The following is a 14,384-nucleotide window of genomic DNA, read 5'->3' as shown; positions in this document are numbered from 1 at the left end:
AAGGCCAATGCCTTATCCTTTTACTCAGCTGTTCCTGTTTGCACTGTCTACACAGTTAAATAATTGTTTGTTACAAACATATTTCATTAAAGCTTTAACGAACTATCATTTTAATTGTCTTCATTTTTAGTTAGCATATACCTTAAACACTTAAAGCTGAAAGCTAATGATTGTTGTATAAGAGCAGCTGCATGCTGGTGCGATAAGATGTATGTTATGCATTAAATTTACGCATTATCCGATTAGTCGACTAATCGAAAAAAATAGTCGGTGACTAGTCGACTATCAAAATAATCGTTTGTGGCAGCCCTAGTAGCAAGTGAAGTATCCACAGGGTCAAGAAATGAATTTGGTTCTGAATGTCTTTATCTTACGGGTTAGGATTTACATTCACCAGAAACCTGGTGACCCTGGTCTTATAGAGATCAGCACTAATAAATCAGCTGGAAAATAAGTATTTTAGGAGGATGAAGGTATCGAACCTGCTACCTTTCGCATGCGCCTACAGTATTCTGTCATGTCTGCCAATGTAAGGTGAACGTAAGTACAACTTAAGAACAAATGACCAATCACTTAACTCCTACTTTTGCTCTAACTTCTGTGCTCCCGACCAATCACATCCCTCTGTCGGTATTTCTTTTGACCAATCACTCACTCCCTCCAACAATCATGTTCTCCCGCCTCCTGCCCACACTCATGTACTTCCTCCGCTACATTTGTTTACTACTGAGTGAAGATGTTTATTTGTGACGTTCATCAGAGCGAGTGAGGTAAGTTCATGTTTCTGTATTCTTTGACTTCATTTTGATCAATTTAACAAATAAACGCGACACTACTGTGCATTGAAAACATCTTCATTATCCTTCGTTATCAAAGGAAAGTTTAGGTTGTTTTATGGATAAATTTATAAGACAAATGCGTTCATAATGTATAGTTTAATTGTGAATCTCCTTAGTATGTTCCAATGTTTGTTTTAGTATTTTTTTTAAATGTATGTAATTATCTTTTGTTTGTTACAGAACAGTTTTTTTTTATTCATTTTTAACTAGTTACATTCAAACCTTAAGTTATTAAACAATGGTTTCCAGCCTCTTCGTCTACTTTTCGTTGTTGTTTAACAGCAGTTCTGTTGTGTTCTCTGCAGGTGAGAGGTGGTTGCACTGATTCAGTTGTGATGCATTTCTCACCTCATCCCAGAAATGTCGTACAAACAGCGAACTAGTCGGTCACGGACATTACTCCCCTGCTCAGTGACAAGACAACGGTTTAATGACTTGAATGATATTTATTATCTAGCATGATTTCAATGTCATTGATTGATACATGTTTGAAGGGATTCAACACTCAAGGAACCAGCGCTAGCGATGCACACTTCCATACACATCTTGTGGGAAGCCTGATGCGATGGAGGAAGCAGCTCTGGTCCGCTCTCATGCCAGTGCTGTGAGAGAGTCGGTCGGATGGTGCAGCACAAAAACTGATATACACATCACTGCAGTTCTGGAAAGTACACAGGCAAGATACCATTTTTTATCTATTAATACTGTATTGTTTACTGTTCCTGATTGTCACTGTCAAATTGTCCTTCATGCAGTCCAGATGAATACATTTGGGAAAATCGCAGGTCAGCACAACTGAAAGAAAAAGTCCTTCGAGCCGGATTTGAACCAGCGACCTAAGGATGTCTGATGTGACCACTACAGTCCTCCGCTCTACCAACTGAGCTATCGAAGGTCAAATGTCCACTGATGTAACAGACAAATCACTTCCGTCCTAGTCGTCGCTTCAGAGAAAAACAGGAAATAGTTGAGTAAAAATAAAGTTCTAAGAGTTGAAAAATTCACAATAAAAGCCCATAATAACAGGCTGGTCAACTAAGACCTCTTTAGATTGTTGGTGTGTGAGCCTGAAGTCTGACAGCAGCATGTAATGCAAATGGTTATATTTAGAAGACATGAAACAGCTTTCTTTGTACAACGAGATCAGGGGAGAGCGCGAACGCAGTCCCCCACTACCAGAAATTATGCAGTCGAGATTCCCACATTTGGGGAATTCGCAGGGGTCAGCACAACCTAAAGTGCAATGGCTGAGCCTCGCCCTGGGTGAACCACCTTCTTGATCATGGTATCTCCCCTGCCAGGTAAGTATGAGTTGTACACGCCTGCAGTACTGCAGTGACTCGTGAGCACAACACACACACTCATGGAGAATAATACAATATAATAGTATTAATACAATCAAACGCTGTTCCTGAATAAAAGCTTCATTACATGTGCGAGAAAATGTACAAACTAAAGACGTTTAAACACATTTACCAGGAAGAATAAGTACTTTACCCAGGATGCATTGCAAGAACAGTGCATAGAGGAGCTCCCCTCCCCCCTCAGGAAAACAACAGTCACTTAGCCAAGGTTGACACATCTTTAAAAGATGAAAAGATTGTACCAGCATCAGATACCTCTCACATGCTAAGCGAGCGCTCTACCATCTGAGCTAACCCCCCTCTGGTGGTGAGGTGCAAAACTAAAAACTAGTTAATGATTTGAAAAGTGACCTAAGGATGCCTGAAGTGACCACTACAGTCCTCTGCTCTACCAACTGAGCAATTGAAGGTCACAGATCCCAAAGTTTCAAACCAGGATTGCAACAAAACTTGTGAACACAACTTTAACAGACAACTGTTTAGTCCTAGTTGTTGCTTGAGAGAACACCATCCATCCATCCATCGTCACCCGCTTATCCGTCGCCTGGTCGCGGGGGCAGCAGCTTCAACAGAGAGCCCGAAACGACCTTCTCCCTCGCAACATCTGCCAGCTCCGACTGAGGGATTCCAAGACGCTCCCATGCCAGTGAAGAGATATAATCTCTTGTTTTATACGTCAGAACTTTTAAATAAGTGAGAAAATAAGTATTCTGGAGGATGCGGGCATCGATCCCGCTACCTCTCGCATGCTAAGCGAGCGCTCTACCATCTGAGCTAATCCCCCTCTGGTGGTTGAGTTCTGAACTGCATGGTGTCTTGGACATTTTCATTCAGGCATTCTTATCTGGTGAAATTGATACGATAAAGCAGCCTCTATCTCACCTGGGTTTCCGGTACATGCACTGGGCGCACTAGACCAAAGCCCTGTTTAAATTGATGGACCTTAAGACAGATCCTCTTGGGTTCAGATATTATTACTCAGTTCATTTACAGTTTTTGTGCATCTTAACATCCTTGTTCCTTTGTGTCAAAGCCATATAACTGTTTAGCACCTTTTGCTCTTCCATGATCTTTAGTAGGAAGTCTGTTTTCCTTCCAGTAAGATAAATGTTTGTATGTACTTTATAGTTCAGTAGCAAGTGGTATCAACAGGATCAAGAAATGTATTTGGTTCCCACGGTCTCTGTCTTAGGGTTTTGGCTTCACAGTGTTAGGATTCACCAGCAACTTGGTGACCCTGGTCTGCGTGTCCGAAAATGTCTTCTGTAGCAGCAGAGAGCCAAAAATCTTGTACAAGGCCTTCACAATAAAGTTCTTTCTAACCTATATTCTTTTGGAGATCGGCACTTTAAAATAAGCAGGAAAAGGAAGTATTCTGGAGGATGCGGGCATCGATCCCGCTACCTCTCGCATGCTAAGCGAGCGCTCTACCATCTGAGCTAATCCCCCTCTGGTGGTTGGTTGCTGAACTGCATGGTGTCATGGACATTTGCGTTCAGGTATTCTTGTCCAGTGAAATTGGTACGATAAAGCAGCCTTCAATCGTACCTGGGTTTCCAGTGCCTGTACTGGGCGTACAACACCAAAGCACTGTTTTCATTTCTGGACCCTTAGACAGAGCCTCTTTGGTTCAGAAATCATTGCCCTATTCCTTCTTATTCTTGAGCATCTTAACATCCTTCTTCCTTTGTGTCAATGCAATAAAATTGTTGAGCAACTTCTTCTGTTCTTTGATCTAGAGTAGAAAGTTTGTGTTTCTGCCAGTAATACAAACTAATTCATCAGCTTTATTGTTCAGTAGCAAGTGAAGTATCCACAGGGTCAAGAAATGAATTTGGTTCTGAATGTCTTTGTCTTACGGGTTAGGATTTACATTCACCAGAAACCTGGTGACCCTGGACTTATAGAGATCAGCACTAATAAATCAGCTGGAAAATAAGTATTTTAGGAGGATGAAGGTATCGAACCTGCTACCTCTCGCATGCGCCTACAGTATTCTGTCATGTCTGCTAATGTAAGGTGAACGTAAGTACAACTTAAGAACAAATGACCAATCACTTAACTCTTACTTTTGCTCTAACTTCTGTGCTCCCGACCAATCACATCCCTCTGTCGGTATTTCTTTTGACCAATCACTCACTCCCTCCAACAATCATGTTCTCCCGCCTCCTGCCCACACTCATGTACTTCCTCCGCTACATTTGTTTACTACTGAGTGAAGATGTTTATTTGTGACGTTCATCAGAGCGAGTGAGGTAAGTTCATGTTTCTGTATTCTTTGACTTCATTTTGATCCATTTAACAAATAAACGCGACACTACTGTGCTTTGAAAACATCTTCATTATCCTTCGTTATCAAAGGAAAGTTTAGGTTGTTTTTTGGATAAATTTATAAGACAAATGCGTTCATAATGTATAGTTTAATTGTGAATCTCCTTAGTATGTTCCAATGTTTGTTTTAGTATTTTTTTTTAATGTATGTAATTATCTTTTGTTTGTTACAGAACAGTTTTTTTTTATTCATTTTTAACTAGTTACATTCAAACCTTAAGTTATTAAACAATGGTTTCCAGCCTCTTCGTCTACTTTTCGTTGTTGTTTAACAGCAGTTCTGTTGTGTTCTCTGCAGGTGAGAGGTGGTTGCACTGATTCAGTTGTGATGCATTTCTCACCTCATCCCAGAAATGTCGTACAAACAGCGAACTAGTCGGTCACGGACATTACTCCCCTGCTCAGTGACAAGACAACGGTTTAGTGACTTGAATGATATTTATTATCTAGCATGATTTCAATGTCATTGATTGATACATGTTTGAAGGGATTCAACACTCAAGGAACCAGCGCTAGCGATGCACACTTCCATACACATCTTGTGGGAAGCCTGATGCGATGGAGGAAGCAGCTCTGGTCCGCTCTCATGCCAGTGCTGTGAGAGAGTCGGTCGGATGGTGCAGCACAAAAACTGATATACACATCACTGCAGTTCTGGAAAGTAACAGGCAAGATACTATTTTTTATCTATTATTATTGTATTGTTTACTATTCCTGATTGTCACTGTCAAATTGTCCTTCATGCAGTCCAGAAGCCCACATTTGGGAAAATCGCAGGTCAGCACAACTGAAAGAAAAAGTCCTTCGAGCCGGATTTGAACCAGCGACCTAAGGATGTCTGATGTGACCACTACAGTCCTCCGCTCTACCAACTGAGCTATCGAAGGTCAAATGTCCACTGATGTAACAGACAAATCACTTCCGTCCTAGTCGTCGCTTCAGAGAAAAACAGGAAGTAGTTGAGTAAAAATAAAGGGCTCAGATTTGAAAAATTCACAATAAAAGCCCATAATAACAGGCTGGTCAACTAAGACCTCTTTAGATTGTTGGTGTGTGAGCCTGAAGACTGTGACAGCAGCATGTAATGCAAATGGTTATATTTAGAAGACATGAAACAGCTTTCTTTGTACAACGAGATCAGGGGAGAGCGCGAACGCAGTCCCCCACTACCAGAAATTATGCAGTCGAGATTCCCACATTTGGGGAATTCGCAGGGGTCAGCACAACCTAAAGTGCAATGGCTGAGCCTCGCCCTGGGTGAACCACCTTCTTGATCATGGTATCTCCCCTGCCAGGTAAGTATGAGTTGTACACGCCTGCAGTACTGCAGTGACTCGTGAGCACAACACACACACTCATGGAGAATAATACAATATAATAGTATTAATACAATCAAACGCTGTTCCTGAATAAAAGCTTCATTACATGTGCGAGAAAATGTACAAATTAAAGACGTTTAAACACATTTACCAGGAAGAATAAGTACTTTACCCAGGATGCATTGCAAGAACAGCGCATAGAGGAGCTCCCCTCCCCCCTCAGGAAAACAACAATCAACAGTCACTTAGCCAAGGTTGACACATCTTTAAAAGATGAAAAGATTGTACCAGCATCAGATACCTCTCACATGCTAAGCGAGCGCTCTACCATCTGAGCTAACCCCCCTCTGGTGGTGAGGTGCAAAACTAAAAACTTCCTAGTTAATGATTTGAAAAGTGACCTAAGGATGCCTGAAGTGACCACTACAGTCCTCTGCTCTACCAACGGAGCTATTGAAGGTCACAGATCCCAAAGTTTCAAACCAGGATTGCAACAAAACTTGTGAACACAACTTTAACAGACAACTGTTTTGTCCTAGTTGTTGCTTGAGAGAACACCATCCATCCATCCATCGTCACCCGCTTATCCGTCGCCTGGTCGCGGGGGCAGCAGCTTCAACAGAGAGCCCGAAACGACCTTCTCCCTCGCAACATCTGCCAGCTCCGACTGAGGGATTCCAAGACGCTCCCATGCCAGTGAAGAGATATAATCTCTTGTTTTATACGTCAGAACTTTTAAATAAGTGAGAAAATAAGTATTCTGGAGGATGCGGGCATCGATCCCGCTACCTCTCGCATGCTAAGCGAGCGCTCTACCATCTGAGCTAATCCCCCTCTGGTGGTTGACTTCTGAACTGCATGGTGTCTTGTAAATTTTCATTCAGGCATTCTTATCTGGTGAAATTGGTACGATAAAGCAGCCTCTATCTCACCTGTACAGTGTACATTTTAGGACATCGTCAGGTATCAGTCCTTCAGATGAAGCAGCCTCAGAAAAACATCCGTCAGACGAAGCAGCCTTAGGCTTTAATACATCTTACTTATAAAGAACATTAGATAGATAGTTTTATTTATCTGAGTTCGGAAATTCACAATTCAAGCAGAAGATTTACAGATGAACACGTTTAAAAAAAATAAAAAGCAAGAATACAAAGTTCTGCTAACTTTGGGAATGTACATAGTCAGGAATCAGACCAAACGGCCTCAGACAAACCTCCGTCAGATCGAACTTTGTCAACCTTCAAAATAAAAGTCCCCAGACAAAACTACATCAGATAGCGTCTGGGAAAAATAAGCGAACCATTTTATTGCAAATTGAACCGGAAGTGCATGTGATAACAATGTGATATTAGACAAAACGACATCAGATAGCATCTGGGAAAAAAAATCACCGGACCATTTTATTTAGAATAAAACCGGAAATACATTTGACGTCACATGTCAAAATGCCATCGGATTTTGTAGTATTGTTATCACATGAATTTTTGTTTTCAGCACCATTTGCTCTTCCATGATCTTTAGTAGGAAGTCTGTTTTCCTTCCAGTAAGATAAATGTTTGTATGTACTTTATAGTTCAGTAACGAGTGGTATCCACAGGATCAATAAATGCATTTGGTTCCCACGGTCTCTGTCTTAGGGTTTTGGCTTCACAGTGTTAGGATTCACCAGCAACTTGGTGACCCTGGTCTGCTTGTCCGAAAATGTCTTCGGTAGAAGCAGAGAGCCAAAACTCTTGTACAAGGCCTTCACAAGGTCATCAACTTCATAGCAGGGGTGTCAAACACACCCAAAGGGCATAGATGCAGGTTTTTGTTACAATTAGTCAATTAAACATGAGATAAAGAATTAAGTATCGGCTTAAATTGCATCACCTGACTGAGAATCAACTGGTTACAGTCTTCAGTCACCCTTTTGATTTAAATATATGTGCTTGAATGGTTGGATCAAAAATCATCACAGTGTATTGCTGGACAGGTTTGACACCTGTGCTTCAAAGTTTTAACTGTAGTTTGATATTGTTTTATACATCAGAACTTTTAAATAAGCGAGAAAATAAGTATTCTGGAGGATGCGGGCATCGATCCCGCTACCTCTCGCATGCTAAGCGAGCGCTCTACCATCTGAGCTAATCCCCCTCTGGTGGTTGGTTACTGAACTGCATGGTGTCATGGACATTTGCGTTCAGGTATTCTTGTCCAGTGAAATTGGTACGATAAAGCAGCCTTCAATCGTACCTGGGTTTCCATTGCCTGTACTGGGCGTACAACACCAAAGCCCAGTTTTCATTTCTGGACCCTTAGACAGAGCCTCTTGGGTTCAGAAATCATTGCTCAGTTCCTTCTTATTGTTGAGCATCTTAACATCCTTGTTCCTTTGTGTCAATGCAATAAAATTGTTGAGCAACTTATTCTGTTCTTTGATCTAGAGTAGAAAGTTTGTGTTTCTGCCAGTAATACAAACTTATTCATCAGCTTTATTGTTCAGTAGCAAGTGAAGTATCCACAGGGTCAAGAAATGAATTTGGTTCTGAATGTCTTTGTCTTACGGGTTAGGATTTACATTCACCAGAAACCCGGTGACCCTGGTCTTATAGACATCAGCACTAATAAATCAGCTGGAAAATAAGTATTTTAGGAGGATGAAGGTATCGAACCTGCTACCTTTCGCATGCGCCTACAGTATTCTGTCATGTCTGCTAATGTAAGGTGAATGTAAGTACAACTTAAGAACAAATGACCAATCACTTAACTCTTACTTTTGCTCTAACTTCTGTGCTCCCGACCAATCACATCCCTCTGTCGGTATTTCTTTTGACCAATCACTCACTCCCTCCAACAATCATGTTCTCCCGCCTCCTGCCCACACTCATGTACTTCCTCCGCTACATTTGTTTACTACTGAGTGAAGATGTTTATTTGTGACGTTCATCAGAGCGAGTGAGGTAAGTTCATGTTTCTGTATTCTTTGACTTCATTTTAATCAATTTAACAAATAAACGCGACACTACTGTGCTTTGAAAACATCTCATTATCCTTCGTTATCAAAGGAAAGTTTAGGTTGTTTTTTGGATAAATTTATAAGACAAATGGGTTCATAATGTATAGTTTAATTGTGAATCTCCTTAGTATGTTCCAATGTTTGTTTTAGTATTTTTTTTAAATGTATGTAATGATCTTTTGTTTGTCACAGAACAGGTTTTTTTTATTCATTTTTAACTAGTTACATTCAAACCTTAAGTTATTAAACAATGGTTTCCAGCCTCTTCGTCTACTTTTCGTTGTTGTTTAACAGCAGTTCTGTTGTGTTCTCTGCAGGTGAGAGGTGGTTGCACTGATTCAGTTGTGATGCATTTCTCACCTCATCCCAGAAATGTCGTACAAACAGCGAACTAGTCGGTCACGGACATTACTCCCCTGCTCAGTGACAAGACAACGGTTTAGTGACTTGAATGATATTTATTATCTAGCATGATTTCAATGTCATTGATTGATACATGTTTGAAGGGATTCAACACTCAAGGAACCAGCGCTAGCGATGCACACTTCCATACACATCTTGTGGGAAGCCTGATGCGATGGAGGAAGCAGCTCTGGTCCGCTCTCATGCCAGTGCTGTGAGAGAGTCGGTCGGATGGTGCAGCACAAAAACTGATATACACATCACTGCAGTTCTGGAAAGTACCAGGCAAGATACTATTTTTTATCTATTAATACTGTATTGTTTACTATTCCTGATTGTCACTGTCAAATTGTCCTTCATGCAGTCCAGATGAATACATTTGGGAAAATCGCAGGTCAGCACAACTGAAAGAAAAAGTCCTTCGAGCCGGATTTGAACCAGCGACCTAAGGATGTCTGATGTGACCACTACAGTCCTCCGCTCTACCAACTGAGCTATCGAAGGTCAAATGTCCACTGATGTAACAGACAAATCACTTCCGTCCTAGTCGTCGCTTCAGAGAAAAACAGGAAATAGTTGAGTAAAAATAAAGTTCTCAGAGTTGAAAAATTCACAATAAAAGCCCATAATAACAGGCTGGTCAACTAAGACCTCTTTAGATTGTTGGTGTGTGAGCCTGAAGTCTGACAGCAGCATGTAATGCAAATGGTTATATTTAGAAGACATGAAACAGCTTTCTTTGTACAACGAGATCAGGGGAGAGCGCGAACGCAGTCCCCCACTACCAGAAATTATGCAGTCGAGATTCCCACATTTGGGGAATTCGCAGGGGTCAGCACAACCTAAAGTGCAATGGCTGAGCCTCGCCCTGGGTGAACCACCTTCTTGATCATGGTATCTCCCCTGCCAGGTAAGTATGAGTTGTACACGCCTGCAGTACTGCAGTGACTCGTGAGCACAACACACACACTCATGGAGAATAATACAATATAATAGTATTAATACAATCAAATGTTGTTCCTGAATAAAAGCTTCATTACATGTGCGAGAAAATGTACAAACTAAAGACGTTTAAACACATTTACCAGGAAGAATAAGTACTTTACCCAGGATGCATTGCAAGAACAGTGCATAGAGGAGCTCCCCTCCCCCCTCAGGAAAAAAACAATCAACAGTCACTTAGCCAAGGTTGACAATGAAGGACAATTTGACAGTGACAATCAGGAATAGTAAACAGATAGTAAACAATACAATAATAATAGATAAAAAAAATAGTATCTTGCCTGTGTACTTTCCAGAACTGCAGTGATGTGTATATCAGTTTTTGTGCTGCACCATCCGACCGACTCTCTCACAGCACTGGCATGAGAGCGGACCAGAGCTGCTTCCTCCATCGCATCAGGCTTCCCACAAGATGTGTATGGAAGTGTGCATCGCTAGCGCTGGTTCCTTGAGTGTTGAATCCCTTCAAACATGTTTCAATCAATGACATTGAAATCATGCTAGATAATAAATATCATTAAAGTCACTAAACCGTTGTCTTGTCACTGAGCAGGGGAGTAATGTCCGTGACCGACTAGTTCGCTGTTTGTACGACATTTCTGGGATGAGGTGAGAAATGCATCACAACTGAATCAGTGCAACCACCTCTCACCTGCAGAGAACACAACAGAACTGCTGTTAAACAACAACGAAAAGTAGACGAAGAGGCTGGAAACCATTGTTTAATAACTTAAGGTTTGAATGTTACTAGTTAAAAATGAATAAAAAAAAAAACGTTCTGTGACAAACAAAAGATAATTACATACATTTAAAAAAAAATACTAAAACAAACATTGGAACATACTAAGGAGATTCACAATCAAACTATACTATACTATGTTGCTCAGAGTGCTTTGGTGTTGTACGCCCAGTACAGGCACTGGAAACCCAGGTACGATTGAAGGCTGCTTTATCGTACCAATTTCACTGGACAAGAATACCTGAACGCAAATGTCCATGACACCATGCAGTTCAGCAACCAACCACCAGAGGGGGATTAGCTCAGATGGTAGAGCGCTCGCTTAGCAAGATGAAAAGATTGTACCAGCATCAGATACCTCTCACATGCTAAGTGAGCGCTCTACCATCTGAGCTAACCCCCCTCTGGTGGTGAGGTGCAAAACTAAAAACTTCCTAGTTAATGATTTGAAAAGTGACCTAAGGATGCCTGAAGTGACCACTACAGTCCTCTGCTCTACCAACGGAGCTATTGAAGGTCACAGATCCCAAAGTTTCAAACCAGGATTGCAACAAAACTTGTGAACACAACTTTAACAGACAACTCTGTTTTGTCCTAGTTGTTGCTTGAAAGAACACCATCCATCCATCCATCTTCACCCGCTTATCCGTCGCCTGGTCGCGGGGGCAGCAGCTTCAACAGAGAGCCCGAAACGACCTTCTCCCTCGCAACATCTGCCAGCTCCGACTGAGGGATTCCAAGACGCTCCCATGCCAGTGAAGAGATATAATCTCTTGTTTTATACATCAGAACTTTTAAATAAGTGAGAAAATAAGTATTCTGGAGGATGCGGGCATCGATCCCGCTACCTCTCGCATGCTAAGCGAGCGCTCTACCATCTGAGCTAATCCCCCTCTGGTGGTTGACTTCTGAACTGCATGGTGTCTTGGACATTTGCATTCAGGCGTTCTTATCTGGTGAAATTGATACGATAAAGCAGCCTCTATCTCACCTGGGTTTCCGGTACATGCACTGGGCGCACTAGACCAAAGCCCTGTTTCAATTGATGGACTTTAAGACAGATCCTCTTGGGTTCAGAAATTATTACTCAGTTCATTTACAGTTTTTGTGCATCTTAACATCCTTGTTCATTTGTGTCAAAGCCATATAACTGTTTGGCACCTTTTGCTCTTCCATGATCTTTAGTAGGAAGTCTGTTTTCCTTCCAGTAAGATAAATGTTTGTATGTACTTTATAGTTCAGTAGCAAGTGGTATCCACAGGATCAAGAAATGTATTTGGTTCCCACGGTCTCTGTCTTAGGGTTTTGGCTTCACAGTGTTAGGATTCACCAGCAACTTGGTGACCCTGGTCTGCGTGTCCGAAAATGTCTTCTGTAGCAGCAGAGAGCCAAAAATCTTATACAAGGCCTCCACAATAAAGTTCTTTCTAACCTATATTCTTTTGGAGATCGGCACTTTAAAATAAGCAGGAAAAGGAAGTATTCTGGAGGATGCGGGCATCGATCCCGCTACCTCTCGCATGCTAAGCGAGCGCTCTACCATCTGAGCTAATCCCCCTCTGGTGGTTGGTTGCTGAACTGCATGGTGTCATGGACATTTGCATTCAGGTATTCTTGTCCAGTGAAATTGGTACGATAAAGCAGCCTTCAATCGTACCTGGGTTTCCAGTGCCTGTACTGGGCGTACAACACCAAAGCCCAGTTTTCATTTCTGGACCCTTAGACAGAGCCTCTTTGGTTCAGAAATCATTGCTCAGTTCCTTCTTATTGTTGAGCATCTTAACATCCTTGTTCCTTTGTGTTAATGCAATAAAATTGTTTAGCAACTTCTTCTGTTCTTTGATCTAGAGTAGAAAGTTTGTGTTTCTGCCAGTAATACAAACTTATTCATCAGCTTTATTGTTCAGTAGCAAGTGAAGTATCCACAGGGTCAAGAAATGAATTTGGTTCTGAATGTCTTTGTCTTACGGGTCAGGATTTACATTCACCAGAAACCTGGTGACCCTGGTCTTATAGAGATCAGCACTAATAAATCAGCTGGAAAATAAGTATTTTAGGAGGATGAAGGTATCGAACCTGCTACCTCTCGCATGCGCCTACAGTATTCTGTCATGTCTGCTAATCCCTAAGCCAGAGCACCGTTCCCACCTGCTTCAAAACTACAACAATCGTCCCCCTCCCTAAGAAGAGCCCACCCACCTGCCTGAATGACTACAGACCAGTAGCACTCACTCCAATCATCATTAAGTGTTTCGAGAGAGTGGTGCTGGCTCACATTCAGAGCAGCATCCCAGACTCACTGGACCCCCTGCAGTATGCTTATCGACCCAACAGGTCCACCACCGACGCCATCTCAGCTGTCCTCCACCATTCCCTTTCCCACCTGGAAAACAAAGAGTCCTATATCAGGATACTCTTTGTGGACTACAGCTCCGCCTTCAACACGGTGATCCCTTACAAACTGACCCACAAGATGTCCACACTTGGCATCCACCCTACCCTCTGCGACTGGCTCCTTGACTTCCTGACTGGCAGACCCCAGACTGTCAGGATTGGCAAGAGAACATCAGCCAGCATCATCACAAACGTTGGCACTCCACAAGGATGTGTCCTCAGCCCCATCCTCTACACCCTGTTCACACATGACTGTGTCGCCTCCCACAAAGACAACACCGTCCTAAAGTTTGCTGACGACACCGCAGTGATAGGATGCATCACCGCGGCGAACGAAGCGGCCTACAGGACAGAGGTGGACAGTCTGGTTTCCTGGTGTGAGGACAACAACCTCACCCTCAACACAGACAAGACAAAGGAGATGATAGTGGACATGAGGAAGGAGAGGAGACCTCACCAACCACTGTTTATCCGGGATCTTGAAGTGGAGCGGGTGAGCAGCTTTAAGTACCTCGGGGTCCACATCACTGAGGACTTAACGTGGGCCACCAACACAACACAGCTGGTCAAGAAGGCACAGCAACGGCTGTACTTTCTGAGGAGGCTGAGGAAGTTTGGCATGTCGACAAAGATCCTCAGAAACTTCTACAGCTGTGTCGTGGAGAGCAGTCTGACCAACTGCATCACTGCGTGGTAAGGCAGCTCTACGGCCATGGACCGCAAACGTCTGCAGAGAGTGGTTAAGACAGCGGAGAGGATCACCAGGTCTCCACTGCCCTCTCTGCACAGCATCTACCACCACAGAGTCCATAGGAGAGCTGCCACCATCATCAAGGACAGTTCCCACCCACAACATGGACTGTTTACACTCCTGCCCTCGGGACGCAGGTACAGGAGTGCAAAATGCAGGACCACACGCCTGAGAAACTCTTTCTACCCCACTGCAATAAGAATCATGAACAGCTGAACACTGCACTGTTGTCACTTTAAATCCAT

General features: G+C 42.5%; 12 non-coding genes across 12 annotated transcripts; all 12 read right to left on the bottom strand.

Annotated features, from left to right (window-relative positions):
* Positions 1-1,647: 1,647 nt before the first annotated feature.
* On the bottom strand, positions 1,648-1,734 carry trnay-gua (transfer RNA tyrosine (anticodon GUA)). Its single transcript is given in 2 exon segments — positions 1,648-1,683; positions 1,698-1,734. It is a non-coding gene; the product is annotated as a tRNA-Tyr (tRNA).
* A 249-nt stretch (positions 1,735-1,983) lies between these two features.
* On the bottom strand, positions 1,984-2,148 carry LOC148067117 (U1 spliceosomal RNA). The gene has a single exon (XR_015713265.1). It is a non-coding gene; the product is annotated as a U1 spliceosomal RNA (small nuclear RNA).
* Positions 2,149-2,914: 766 nt separating this feature from the next.
* Positions 2,915-2,987, bottom strand: trnaa-agc (transfer RNA alanine (anticodon AGC)). Its single transcript has one exon. It is a non-coding gene; the product is annotated as a tRNA-Ala (tRNA).
* A 592-nt stretch (positions 2,988-3,579) lies between these two features.
* On the bottom strand, positions 3,580-3,652 carry trnaa-agc (transfer RNA alanine (anticodon AGC)). The gene has a single exon. It is a non-coding gene; the product is annotated as a tRNA-Ala (tRNA).
* Positions 3,653-5,334: 1,682 nt separating this feature from the next.
* trnay-gua (transfer RNA tyrosine (anticodon GUA)) lies at positions 5,335-5,421 on the bottom strand. Its single transcript is given in 2 exon segments — positions 5,335-5,370; positions 5,385-5,421. It is a non-coding gene; the product is annotated as a tRNA-Tyr (tRNA).
* A 251-nt stretch (positions 5,422-5,672) lies between these two features.
* LOC148067113 (U1 spliceosomal RNA) lies at positions 5,673-5,837 on the bottom strand. The gene has a single exon (XR_015713263.1). It is a non-coding gene; the product is annotated as a U1 spliceosomal RNA (small nuclear RNA).
* A 777-nt stretch (positions 5,838-6,614) lies between these two features.
* On the bottom strand, positions 6,615-6,687 carry trnaa-agc (transfer RNA alanine (anticodon AGC)). Its single transcript has one exon. It is a non-coding gene; the product is annotated as a tRNA-Ala (tRNA).
* Positions 6,688-7,916: 1,229 nt separating this feature from the next.
* Positions 7,917-7,989, bottom strand: trnaa-agc (transfer RNA alanine (anticodon AGC)). Its single transcript has one exon. It is a non-coding gene; the product is annotated as a tRNA-Ala (tRNA).
* A 1,681-nt stretch (positions 7,990-9,670) lies between these two features.
* trnay-gua (transfer RNA tyrosine (anticodon GUA)) lies at positions 9,671-9,757 on the bottom strand. Its single transcript is given in 2 exon segments — positions 9,671-9,706; positions 9,721-9,757. It is a non-coding gene; the product is annotated as a tRNA-Tyr (tRNA).
* A 249-nt stretch (positions 9,758-10,006) lies between these two features.
* Positions 10,007-10,171, bottom strand: LOC148067109 (U1 spliceosomal RNA). Its single transcript, XR_015713262.1, has one exon. It is a non-coding gene; the product is annotated as a U1 spliceosomal RNA (small nuclear RNA).
* A 1,643-nt stretch (positions 10,172-11,814) lies between these two features.
* trnaa-agc (transfer RNA alanine (anticodon AGC)) lies at positions 11,815-11,887 on the bottom strand. The gene has a single exon. It is a non-coding gene; the product is annotated as a tRNA-Ala (tRNA).
* A 592-nt stretch (positions 11,888-12,479) lies between these two features.
* On the bottom strand, positions 12,480-12,552 carry trnaa-agc (transfer RNA alanine (anticodon AGC)). Its single transcript has one exon. It is a non-coding gene; the product is annotated as a tRNA-Ala (tRNA).
* Positions 12,553-14,384: the final 1,832 nt, after the last annotated feature.

This window comes from Callionymus lyra, chromosome 13 (assembly GCF_982586985.1).
Source record: "Callionymus lyra chromosome 13, fCalLyr1.hap1.1, whole genome shotgun sequence".
Lineage (NCBI taxonomy): Eukaryota > Metazoa > Chordata > Actinopteri > Syngnathiformes > Callionymidae > Callionymus > Callionymus lyra.
This window is presented reverse-complemented; position numbering and strand designations above follow the sequence as displayed.